This window comes from Lycium ferocissimum, chromosome 10 (genome assembly GCF_029784015.1).
Source record: "Lycium ferocissimum isolate CSIRO_LF1 chromosome 10, AGI_CSIRO_Lferr_CH_V1, whole genome shotgun sequence".
NCBI lineage: Eukaryota > Viridiplantae > Streptophyta > Magnoliopsida > Solanales > Solanaceae > Lycium > Lycium ferocissimum.
The window spans coordinates 23,887,573-23,901,265 of record NC_081351.1 but is presented as its reverse complement, the minus strand read 5'-3'; the positions used below and the strand labels follow the sequence as shown (position 1 = coordinate 23,901,265).

The window sequence follows — 13,693 nt, the reverse complement described above, 5'->3', positions numbered from 1 at the left end:
TCAAGAATAGCCTCCTTGGCTTCTCCACTTAGCACCTTATCCCGAATCTTGCACAATTTCACATCCTCAAGCGCTTGGGCCCTAATCGCTCCAAAAGAGATGACCTCGCCTCCACACACAAGCTAGAACCTTACGGGTTCTGAAATATGAAAACTCACCATACTATTAGCCAAACACTGCACCTCCATGGCTAAAGGATGCTCTCCCACAATCAAACGCGCCAAGCTACCCATACTCATCGCCTTTCGGCTCAACGCATCAGCTACCACATTAGCCTTTCCCGGATGATAAAGAATGGTGATATCATAATCCTTAAGCAACTCCATCCATCTACGCTGCCTCGAATTTAGATCCCGCTGATTAAACACATGCTGAAGACTACGGTGATCCGTGAACACCTCACAATGGACTCCATACAAGTAATGCCTCCAAATCTTCAAAGCGAAGACTACTGCAGCCAACTCTAAGTCATGAGTGGGGTAGTTTTTCTCGTGAACCTTCAATTGTCTCGAAGCGTACGCGATCACCCTACCCTCTTGCATCAGCACACAACCCAAGCCAATCCGAGAAGCATCACAATAAACAGTAAAGCCCTTTCCCCTCACAGGTAAAGCCAAAATCGGGGCTGAAGTCAATAAAGCCTTGAGCTTTTGAAAGCTCTCCTCACATTCATCGGACCACTGGAAAGGCACATTCTTCTGAGTCAACCTAGTCAAATGGGAAGCAATAGATGAAAATCCCTTCACAAATCGGCGATAATAACTCGCAAGGCCTACGAAGCTCCGAATCTCAGTCACTGAAGTAGGCCTGGCCCAATCTCTAACCGCCTCAATCTTCTTGGGATCAACCATAATCCCATCCTTGGACACAACGTGTCCCAAAAATGCTACGGAACTGAGCCAGAACTCACACTTGGAAAACTTGGCATATAATTTCTTCTCCTTCAACAGCCCAAGCACGATCCTCAGATGCTTCTCATGATCTTCCTTACTCCGAGAGTACACCAGGATGTCATCAATAAACACGATCACAAATGAATCCAAGTAAGGCTTGAAGATCCCATTCATCAAATCCATGAAGGTTGCAGGGGCATTAGTAAGCCCGAAAGACATCACCAAGAACTCATAATGACCATAACGGGTCCTGAAAGCGGTCTTCGGAACATCCTCCGCTCGAATCTTCAACTGATGATAGCCTGACCTTAAATCAATCTTAGAAAAGATCGACGCACCCTGAAGCTGATCAAATAAGTCATCAATGCGGGGTATTGGATACTTATTTCTGATTGTAACCTTGTTTAATTGTCGATAATCGATACACATTCGCATGGTACCATCTTTCTTCTTCACGAACAGAACGGGAGCACCCCAAGGAGAAATACTGGGTCTAATAAATCCTTTGCTCAACAAGTCTTGCAACTGCTCCTTCAACTCTCTCAACTCTGCCGGAGCCATCCGATAGGGTGGAATAGAAATAGGTCGGGTGCCTGGCTCCAAGTCAATGCAAAAGTCAATATCTCGATCAGGCGGCATACCAGGCAAATCTGTAGGGAAAACCTCTGAGAACTCACAAACAACTGGCACTGACTCTACGGAAGGAGTATCCACACTAGTATCCCGAATATGAGCCAAATATGCTAAACATCCCTTATCCACTAACTTCTTCGCCCGAAGAAATGATATGATCTTCTTAGGTCTTTGGACTAGGAGTATCCTTCCACTCTAACCATGGAATAACTGGCATGGTCAACGTGACTGTCTTGGCATGACAGTCTAAAATAGCATGATAAGGAGATAACCAGTCCATGCCCAAAATAATATCAAAGTCCACCATATTCAAAATAACCAAGTCTACCCAAGTATCATACCCCATAAACGTGACCACACAAGACCTATAGACCCGATCTACTATCACAGAATCTCCGACAGGAGTAGAGACACGAATAGGTACATCAAGCATATCACAAAGCATATCCAGACCCGTAGAGAAATAGGTGGACACATAAGAGAAAGTAGAACCGGATCAAATAAGACGAAGCCGATCGGTGACAAACCGAAATAATACCGTGATAATCGCATCGAGGCCTCGGCCTGCGGTCTACCCGAAAAGCATAGAAATGGGCACGTCCACCCTCGGATCGTGTGCCTCCACGACCACCACGGACTGCCTGAGATCCTCCTCTCACTGACTGAGCGCTGCCCCTACCGATCGACGACCACCCTCTCGCTAGGCTGATGGCCACCCCTGCCCGACTGCGAACCCCTCTACTAGAATATCCTCCTCCTCTAGCTGGCAGTGCTGGAGGCCTAGATGTCTGAACTCTGGAACCCTGCCTGGATCTAGGACACTCTCTCGCGTAATGCCCTGTCTCACCACACTCAAAACATGCTCCTCTCGGCCATAGGCCGCCGAACTCGTCATAGAAGAACCGAATACCCTCCGCGGTCCGAAGGTCGAGAGTAAGAACCTCGAAAGTCCGCTCGAACCGTGCCCGCTATAACCTCGAAGAACCACCGCTAAAGCCGTAGTGATGACCGGACGGGGCGGCGTAGGGATGATGACGAACCCCCGTCATGGTGTCCCCCACCTCTAACAGACCCTCGAAACTCGTCAAATCTACGAGCTTTCTTGTCGCCACCCCCACTATGTGCCCGACCCATCTCCTCGACTCAACCCTCCCGGCATGCTCTCTACTACCGACCGAAATGAGGCCCCGTAAGCCTCCAACCGTAAGGTCGCCACCGAAGCGGAAGGTCCAAACCCTTCACAAATCTCCTCACTCTCTCACTGCGTGGGAAGTAATGTCATCGCATAACGGGACAAAGCGAGAAATCTGGTCTCATACTCCGCAACCGACCTACCTCGTTGCTCCAATGTCAAAAACTCATCCTTCTTGTTGTCTCTCAGAGTACGAGGGACATACTTCTCCAGAACACCGGTAGAATCGGGTCCGTGTCAAAGGTGGCGACCCAGCTGGTCGACACTCCATGTAAGACCTCCACCACTGCTTGGCATCCCTAACCAACTGGAAAGAAACATAATCGACCCCGTCAGACTCCACTACACCCAACTTATGAAGCATCTTATGGCTGCTAACAATAAACTCATACGCATCCTCCCCCGGAGTACCATAGAACCAAAGAGGGGATATCTTGGTAAACCCCTCGAATAATTTTCTCTCCTCACTATTCAACACTAGCCCATCCATAGGCCATAGAGCAAAATCGCGCACGGAGTAGCATCAATACGGGAGCCACCGCCGGGCCGCAATACCCTCGATGTCCGAAATCGGAGCAACCGTAGCATCGGGAGTACGACCTCCCACTCTAGTCTCGGCGAGCCATCCGGAGCAACCGGAATCATGCCCGCCCGAGCAAACGTCAAAGTACCCCAACACTCGAAACACGGCCTCCCGAAAATCGGGAGTAGCAGCCGACCCCGGCCGTGTCTCGCATCCCTAATCTCCTCTTCCGAATGTCGTCAAGCTCCGAGTCAACTCTCTCGTCGTGTCCCGAGCAGTGGCCGGTGCTTGGTTCCTATCCGGATTAGCCGCACGCCCCCCCCCGCCACGTCCTCGCCACGTCCCCCCTGCCTCGCCCACGGACAGCTGCTCGGGCAACGGGTATGGATGCGGGTGCGGGTGCAGGTGCAGGTGCAGGCTCCTGGCCTCCAGTAGCGGTCGATCGCGTCCTCACCATCTGTGAGAGAACATAGAAATGAGGTTAAGATACCAATCTGAACAATCTCGCCTGAAAATAATAAACCAGATACCAACCGGATTGAACTAGCACGAAAAGAGAAAAAGAAGTGGAGTGTTTCCTAAATGTCCTATAGCCTCTCGAGGATGGGTACGGACGTCTACGTACCAATCCGCAAGACTCTACTAGACATTGCTCTTGTACTCATTAGACCAATTAACCTAGAAGCTCTGATACCAACTTGTCACGACCCGATTCGCGAGTCGTGGTGGCATCTACACTATCCCTCCGAGTAGGCGAACCACATTACTAATAACAAGTTAAATAAGCGAAAAATTGAATAAGACTAAGTTATCAAGTCTTAAATACTTATCATAACTAGAAATGTCACGACAACCCCAAAATCTGGTCAAAGGGCACAAGAGCTCTAACATAGGTTGGAATAAAAGTCTGAAAATAATCGAAGGCTACATACTGTCTGTCGAGCAAAAAAAAAAAAGAATTAAATAAGAGGGTCCTTCAGGGGCCACGGATGGCCAAGTAGCTCACCCTGCATGACCGAAAGATGTCACCCTCGCGTATCAGCCACGGGGCGTAGAACTGGAGCCTGGATCGTACTCTGCACTCAACAAAAGTGCAAGAAGAGTAGTATCAGTACAACACTAGTACCGGTAAGCATCATAGGCCGACAATGATTAGATAACGCATGAAGAAGTGGAAACTAACAAGTAGCACATAGAGCAAACGGTATGGTCACATATAATATACAAGTAAAGTGTAAAGGAATCATGAAATCAACCAAGACGGATATAGTTCACCGGATGATCGGTCAAATGTATGAGTGAATGAATGCAATGCAATGCAACGATCCACCTCTCTCACTCCACTCTCATACACACATGCTAAGGGCAGTGCCTCAAGCCATGACCCATGGGGGACCCGCGAAGTCCATGTACCACTCGTGCTCTCCGGCAGAAACCTCGGAGGCTTTCAATGTCGCACCCTTAATCCGATAGGGTGTGATGGGCACCCGACCCTTACTTAGGGCCGAGCGAACCCGCAGACTTTCGCAATACTCATAATCATACTGGGCCCGCAAAACATGACATAAGCACATAATGAAAAATCTTTTTTTTTTTCAAAACAAACATGCCTTTCATCTTTGTCAAATCAAACAAACTAGCATCGTATGAAATCGAACATATGAAGTTCGTAACACAATGCAGAATAATACATCGGCTTACATAGCCGCTTACAAACTGACATATCATACACACGACACTGTCTGCAAAGTCTCTAACATAACTCCAGATATCATAACATAAGCACTCTGACTCGGCTAAAAGACTCCGGGGAGAAAAGGAGCTCGCCGATCCCCGCTGGAACATCTTCTACTCATCTGTATATACCTGCGCGGCATGAAACGCAGCCCCCGAAGAAAGGAGGTTAGTACGGAATATGTACTGAGCATGTAAAGCATGAAACACAGTACACAGGATCATACTGAAGTACGGAGTACAGAAAAGTAGTACAATAATCAGTACCCACAAGACTTGCCTTTAAAACATAATTCGTGCATATCCATATCATATCCGAATCGTCATGGGACTTAGAAACATGAGTAAGTAATCATCATGTCATCATGTTATCGTATATCATATCAGACTTCGTGTTACATCATACTCCGTGTCACATCATATTTCGGAATACATATCATACTTCAGAATACACACATATAACATATAACGTATCCGGCCCTCCAAACGAGGGACTCGGTGAACGTAATCATCATATCATCATCATATATATATACATATAGCGTGTCCCGCCCTCTACAGTGAGGGACTCGGTGTATAGCGTGTCCCGCCCTCTAGTGAGGGACTCGGTGTATAGCGTGTCCCGCCCTCTAGTGAGGGACTCGGTGTATAGCGTGTCCGGCCCTCGAGACTCGGTGTATAGCGTGTCCCGCCCTCTAGTGAGGGACTCGGTGGATAAAATCATGTCATCATCATATCATCATATACATAGCGTGTCCCGGCCCTCTATCGAGGGACTCGGTGTAAGAGGCAATAATCATACGCACGAGCAGAGTAGTGAGAAGCCACACACACATAATCATCATTACCAATTCAACAGAATAATCAAATCGAACCTTCATGTAAAGCTAACCATTAGTCGAACTCTCACTTAAAAGCCAAACAATAGTCAAATCAAGTTTCCTCCGAAGATCGCTCGGGAACATATCAAATAGAGCTTTAGAAATCATAGTTACGTATCAAAATCATATGCATAAAATCCTCATTTCACACTCGACAGATAAATAAGTAATCATACTCGGGGGTTGGAATCATAGCCACGTAGAAGTTCTTTAAAAATAGGTCGTTAGAATCAAACATAGAAAGTCGCGGGACCCACGGACGAGCGTCAACCCAATCCGGGCCCGCCTATGAAAGTTAAAGTCATTACTCGTCATGAAATCATTTGCGAAGATATCAAAGCGATCCGAGCCCTTTCTTGAAAGTTACGGGCGTTCGTAGTTTCGGATTCGTTTAGGAACAAAATTCTTTTGAAAACCAACTTTTTTGCAACTTTAGAAATTTAGTCATACAAAAGACATAAGGATCATAATTCGACTACAATAAGAAATAGTGTAAACGGATTTGTCATTTGAAAGTCGGGACAAAAGTTATATCAAACAACTTTCGGGCATCACCGGAAACATATCAAACGTCATAAATATATCAAAGGACCATAGTTATACGTCAAACCAATCCGAGTCCGCCTCGGAAAGTTACGAACGTTACTCACTTTTAGGACTTTCTTCGAACAAATCAAAGCCATCCGGTTCTGTCTATGAAAGTTACGGACGTTCGTAGTTACAAAACTCTTTTGAAAACAAAACTTTTTATGCAACATTGGTAAACAATCATACAAAGACATAAGATCCTTTCGGAACAAACCGTATACATAGCATTTCAAATCCAATCATATCAAGGACATACGGATCATAGCTTGGCCATATTAAGGGTGCCAACATCACAAAGCCAATATGAATCATAAACATGTTCGGATTTTACGAATAGAATTACCCCCAAGGCTCATAACGTATCATAGCTTAGCCATCTCTAAGACATGCCAAAAGAAGGAAAGAGTAAGCTTTACATACCTCATTCGCTTCCTAAGCTAATCCAAACTTAAGTCTCGGGCTCTCCAAGAGCTACAATAACGTCATTAGACACCAAACATTAGTCATAGGCACTTAGGAATTCAATTCTAGGTGGCACTTTATTTACGTAAATTTGGGAAAGACATTTCCCCTATAAATTCAACAACCCCGAGAATTCAACTCGGCCAAATCATCAACAACAATACCAACAACCATACTAACAACATCAACAATTAATTCAAAACAACCCAACCATTATGCAACACTACCCGAACCCTTCCAATTTCAATGGAAACAACAACAATACATTTCTTTCTTCCAAATTCATAAACTATACCAACAACAATTCCAACAATACCAACATTAACCATAATATTTCCAACTTTAAAATACTTCATAAACATTCCATATGGTGTTTGTCCCATATTTCCATCACGAGAACCATTTTATAATGATTTTACAGCTCTTTCTCCGTAAATAAACCAATATTAACACAAATAGAAAGAGATTCATACCTTTCCCTCGATAATAATGCTATATATTTACTCCTCCACCTTGAACTTAAGCCATAAAGCCTCAATACGCAGTTTTGAAGTCGCAACTATCTGTTGTCCGGACCAAAATTTGGGAATTATACGGTTTCGGGCTAAAAGTTGGTGGTGGAAGGTTGGAATTTTCTAGAATATTTGGAATGTTTTTGGTCTGATTTTTTTGGCTGAAAATGAGAGGTTAAGCCCCTTTATATAGTGCTCCGAAGTCACCGTAGCATCGTACTTCAGAATAGCCGTTGATCCTTTGTTCATCCGCGGAAATTATTTCGAGACCTAAAACTTTTATACACCGATCTCTTTATTTGCATACCCGGATATGTCCAAAACTCCATACAATCCGTATAACTTATTCAACATCCCAAACTTTTTCTTATTCCAAATTTACCCTTAACACTCCATACCAATGAAAAGATGAATATGCAACTTGTGCATTAAAACAAAAACAAAACCGAAAATTAAAAGTCTTATCCACAACTTGTCGCAATCCAACTTAAAATATTCCAACGTGCAAAATACGGGATATAACATTCAATCACTCTCTATCTCCGGCAAGGACCTCGGAGTCTCTCTGTCACTCTCAATCTCCGGAAAAAACCTCGGAGTCTCTCAATCACTTAGCTCACCATCATCACAAGAATAATATGGAAGGCACGTCAAGCATGATATCAGTCTCAACAATATCACCAATATACAATCAGCAAATACAAGTCATATTAATGTTATCATTCCTTTTCATATGATGAGGGAGGTAGTATATGACAGAGATACAAACAGGTGATAATCACAGGAAATAGCACATATAGCGACAAGCTCGCATAACAGCTGACAGAGCCAACCTAATTGGAATCCACCTCCACTTCATGCCCGAAGGCCTATATGCTATCCCGTCACTTTTTACAACTACATACGATTCTCTAATCAGAGTCTAACTAAAGTAGACCGTAACCTACCTCAATGCCGAACGGGTGCCACGAACAATCAAACTAATGTCTTCCCTCTGCGTAGAGCCTCTGAACGATCAAAATCTATAAAATATGCGATCTACATTAGAATACGAATCTAAGGACACCCATATTGCTATATTTATATTCGAAACCCAAAAACGCACCCCAAAAAGTGGCCTTGGGCCCACAAGGGCAAGATTGGAATTTTTATTGAAAAATAATTTCACCCATTATCTAAGGATCATATATTTTTAAAATTGGTCAATTTCATCCATAAATGGACTCTTAAATCATTAACTCTCCTTTCTTAGGACTAGGACTCGAAACCTTTAATTTACCCAATGTTTTAACTCGGACAAAAATGCTAAACCCAATCCGTGAATTCACTATAAAGAAGAAGAAAAGGACGTACTGTGCAGTCAATGTAGGGAGGAAAACGTGTGAAATTTTCAATTTTTTTTTTATTATATATATATATATATATATATATATATATATATATATATATATATATATATATATATATATGTAAAGAAAGTCATAGATTGCATTTAGAATAGAGGAAGAAGGACGAAAGTGGGCTGCCATTATTTCCCACCTGCTCGTCCTTTCCACTGCCCACGTTGTTAGCATTAAGTGTACCGTCTTCGCACGTGATTTACTCCTCCATAGACCAAATCCTTAGTACAAAAATTGCCATAACTACCATCATTATTAATAATAAATTGAGTCAACATCCGGATAAAAAGAAAGAATGGAACGAAAACAGTGACAATAGTATTGTAGCAAAACTTTAACCTATAACTTTCCTTTATCCTCATCATTACTACCTACCTAACAAATTTATTACTCCCTCCGTAAAGTCCAAACAGTAGAACCAAAATTCTACACAGCAACATTCGCTCTATTATTTTTTTCAATTCCTAGCAAATCCTCATTCTTTCTGTCATTATTACTCATCCTTATACAATGATTCTTCTACCTTCTTTTAGTAAACAAATAAAACTTAAATCAAGTATTATCATACCTGATGCCCACGCTGATGTACCCCTAAAAATTGATCCAAGAAAATATATTTCCTTCGCTTGTTTTTTCGTCTATTGTTATGCCAGTGGGTTTTCTACTAACGCTTCTTTCTTTCACAAATTAAGAAAATCAATTACCTTGATATTTTATTTCCACAACCACTATAACGTGGTTTCAGCCAGAATAGGCAATGGGCTTGGCCCACTTCTTTACCGGAATAGCCTCCCTAATTCACTTATTCAATTAACCGCTTTGTTTTATTTAAAAATTAACCACTTCGTCAAATACTATATTTACCAACTTATACCTTATATGTGTAAAACTCATATTCCTATAAATAAACTATTCACACATATTAAATAAATATTTTTCAAAAAAAGTACTCGCCAATTAAATCACCGTGCCACCAATTCCCGCAAGTCAAGAATACCCTTTAAAACTACGAAAAGGGTATTTTAGCGAAAACGAGTTTAAAAGTGCTAAACGACCAAACGGGTCGTTACAGTTTGCCAAGTACTACGTAGCCAAAAAATATATGGTTATAAGTAAGTGTAACTAACTTATGAACTTAGCCCAAAGTAACGTTACATTCATCATCTCAACATGATCATGCTTCGTTGATTCCATAGCAGAAACACTATTCGGTTTCAGCAATTTGAATATATAATACTAACACACTTGCCAATTGTCATTTCTTGCAATTTGTAAATTTAATTTGCAGCTATGCTTTAGGTATTGTCTGTTTTGAGTCTTTGCAGCTATGTAAATTTAATTTGCAGCTATGCTTTAGGTATTGCATGCAAATTGTAAATTTAATTTTCATTTTTTTCCTTCCTGAAATAGTCATCAATGCAGAGCTTCTGTTGAAATTCTAATTGTCTTAGAAGCATTTGGGGCTTTGAGAATTAGATATTTCCATCGCGGGGTTTGAGGAGAAGGGCATAATGTGGGATATTTTTTGAATAACTATGGTATTCGGACCAGCTTGCGTCCATCTCTTCTAATTCCACGAGTACCTCTACCTCCCATCAGCAAAGTACCGAGTAACTCTATTTATCTGAGATTTTTTTTGTTTATCTGTTAACAAGTAAAAAAAGGTGGTTCATGCAACCAAGGGTGTGGCCTACTGGTCAACGAAGTGAGTTGCGCACTACGAGGTCTCATGTTCAAATCCCAACAGAGACAAAACACTAGGTGATTTCTTCCGATCTGTTCTAGCCTTGGTGGACAAAGTTACCTAATACCTATTGCTGGTGGGAGGTGAACGGTATCCCATGGAATTAGTCGAGGTGTGCGCAAGCTGACCCGAACACCATGATTATTAAAAAAAAAAACAGGGTGGTTCGTGTCTCGATAAAATTTAGAGATTGTTAAGTGGCCGGGTAAGTATCTAGCTCTGCATGCTGGCGTTGAGATCTACCTTTGCACTTTAGCTGATTTCGCATGCCTACTACACTTTGGTGTGAGAGTTAGTTGGTTTTCCAACAAGATTTGGCCTACTGAGAGTGAATCTAGATTTGTCAGACCAGTGGATTTTGAATATCGATTTATTAAACCAAAAATCCTTTCAAGTTTTATCGAATGTTGATGGAGTTCAACAGTTGAAGAATAGTATCCGTTAACTCAAAAGCACTGAACACTTCCAAAGATTTAACCAAACAGTAATAGCAGACACTACTAAAAAATAGGAATTAGTTGTGAATAAATTCTGTAACTAAAAAGTAAAATCCATAGCTGATCAAGATTAGCGACCGATTATCAAAACAAATTGTTAGCTACAAGCAATTTAGCAACGGATTAGTGACGAAATTCCTAGCTAATTTTAACTTCTTTTGGTAAAGAGAATTATATAATCCCGAAAGGTACAACTACCTTTTCATATACCAATTTTATAAAAGGAAGCAGGTTTATCTTGTAAACAAGTGCAGTCTTTTCCTTTGTCTTGGTAAATTATTTGGAGAAAAAGGGAATTTGGAGGGGCCAGTTCTCCAGTTATGTGCAAAGCTAACTTTTATAGTCAGCACGTCAAGTCAATTTTTAATATTGGTCTATAGAGTAAAGTGCAGAATTTCCACTATAAAAATATCCTTTATCTATGGATTCAATCATAGTCTTAGTAGTCACAGTAATATACACTTCATATCTGCAATAATGCCAAGCCTTTCTTTATACTTAATCACGTTTATTTTTGTTGTTAGTAAAGTGCAAAGCAGGATTTTGAGACTAAATTCTTCAGATCGATTTATCTCGGATGGAGTTGATCAAGTCGAAAATCAAGCTACGTATGGCAAATGTGACCATCTATATGGCTTCTTTCCATGTGCTGATAGCATTGGAAGTTTCATTTTCCTAATAGCAATCTATCAGTACTTGCTGATTGTAGGAGAAAAACTGGTCTCGAATGGAAGCAAAACGATCTTTAATATACTTGGCACTGGCATCTTCGGTGCTACTCTGTTTCAGATCTTGAAGGCTTTTCCAAGGATTATCTTGGTGATCGGTTAGTAAATGCAATTTGCATCGTTTCATTCTTTTTTTTTTTTTTTTTTTTTTTTTTTTTTTTTTTGTGTGTTGGGGGATAAAATCCCGCATGGAAAGTATAAAAGAAGAGAAAGATACGAATAAGGTGTTAAGATACTCTTAATAGTATGAAGCCATTTCGGAAAAACCGTAGGGGCTTAGGTGTCAGAATCAATAGTCAACATGATGAGTATGAGAATGATAGAGTGATGGCCTGGGGCCCGATTTAGTGCCTTAGTCTATGTACACTTATTAGGTGTTGAATACTCTTATGAGGGTTTTTGTGGGAAGTCATGCCGGCTTAATCCAAAACAGACAATATCACACTTTATTAAGAGCCTGTTTGGAAAGCCACCTGATAATTGGAATTGGTGTAATTACTACCTAGTAATTACATTTAGTAGTTACGTATTGTAATTACAACGCACCGTTTGTTTGTCATAATGTAATTATAGTGTAATTACAAGCGTGCTGTTTGGTTGCACATGTATAATTACACAGTTAGTTTAATTTAAAAATAAATTTAATCATAAAAATTTAAAATTAATATTTAAAAAATATGTGCGTATATAAATGATATTAAATTAGTTATTTAATAATACATTGTTTCTTGAAAATATGTTAATTAATAATCATATATTTGTAACTAATATTGTAAAAAAATTGATATACAATTTCAAATTAATAATATTTTACTTTTAATTGATTATAAAACTTAAAAGCATACCTTTTTGTGAGAACATCATGGGATTGGATGTTTGACAAAAAAAAAAGAATATTTATAAATATAATGCCACAGCAGATTATCCAAATGTTTAACAATAATTGTATCAACTGTAAGTGAAAAATAAACAGCATGCAATGTGAAATAACAAGGTAATAACATTAAAGCAAATATTTTTAAAATCGAAAATATAACTTAAATTCAAAATCCAAAAGATTTTTTTTTTAACATAATACTCTTATGTCAAATTCCAACGTTACATAAGTAAGTTTCAACGTAACATAAGTAAATACTCCGATAATTCAAAAGAAAGGGAAAATATAAGTCTATAACCTCATTCCCAACGAAATTCTACTTTAATAACGTCACTCATTATATGTTAAGTTTGTTAATGACTCATTCTTTCTAATATTAAGAGATGTAGTTTCAAAAATTAGAATATTAACACGGTTATGCTAAAAGAATAAAATAAAAAAATATGAGCAATTATATAGGACCACAAGAAGTAAAGGTTGGGAATGAGAATAAAGGAAATGAAATATAAATACTATAAAAGAAAAATATATATTAAAAAATAAAAATAATTAAAAAGTAAAAATAAGAAAAAATTAAATAATATAAATAAAAAATAAATTAGAAAAGAAAAGAAATTTAAAAAGTTAAAAAAATTAAATAATAGAAATAAAAAATAAATTAAAAAAGAAAAGAAATTAAAAAGAAATAAAAAAAAAAGTAATCCTCAGAATTACGGTGTAATACACCCAATTCTCGGCCCCCCTTGAGAATTGGAGAGTGTAATTACACCGTCTCAATTACACTCAACCCCACCTAATCGTAGAATTACCTGGTCAATAAACAAAGCCTAAATCTGTGTAATTACACCCAATTACACTCAATTCCAATTACCTGGGTGGCTTTCCAAACAGGCCCTAAGAGAATCTTTGAATTTGTTTTAGCCTGAATATTCTATTTACAGTTACTACTCTGTTATACTTGATCAACTAGTTATAGTTTTAAGATTCTAATACTACTATTATTGTACTACTTTCTTGTAGCATCTGGAG

General features: G+C 39.8%; 1 long non-coding RNA gene across 1 annotated transcript; it reads right to left on the bottom strand.

Annotated features, from left to right (window-relative positions):
• Positions 1–3,585: 3,585 nt before the first annotated feature.
• On the bottom strand, positions 3,586–8,524 carry LOC132032603 (uncharacterized). The gene is made up of 3 exons (XR_009408548.1): positions 8,366–8,524; positions 4,248–4,317; positions 3,586–3,698 (listed from the first exon to the last, which is right to left on the bottom strand). It is a non-coding gene; the product is annotated as an uncharacterized LOC132032603 (long non-coding RNA).
• Between the last annotated feature and the right edge of the window lie 5,169 nt (positions 8,525–13,693).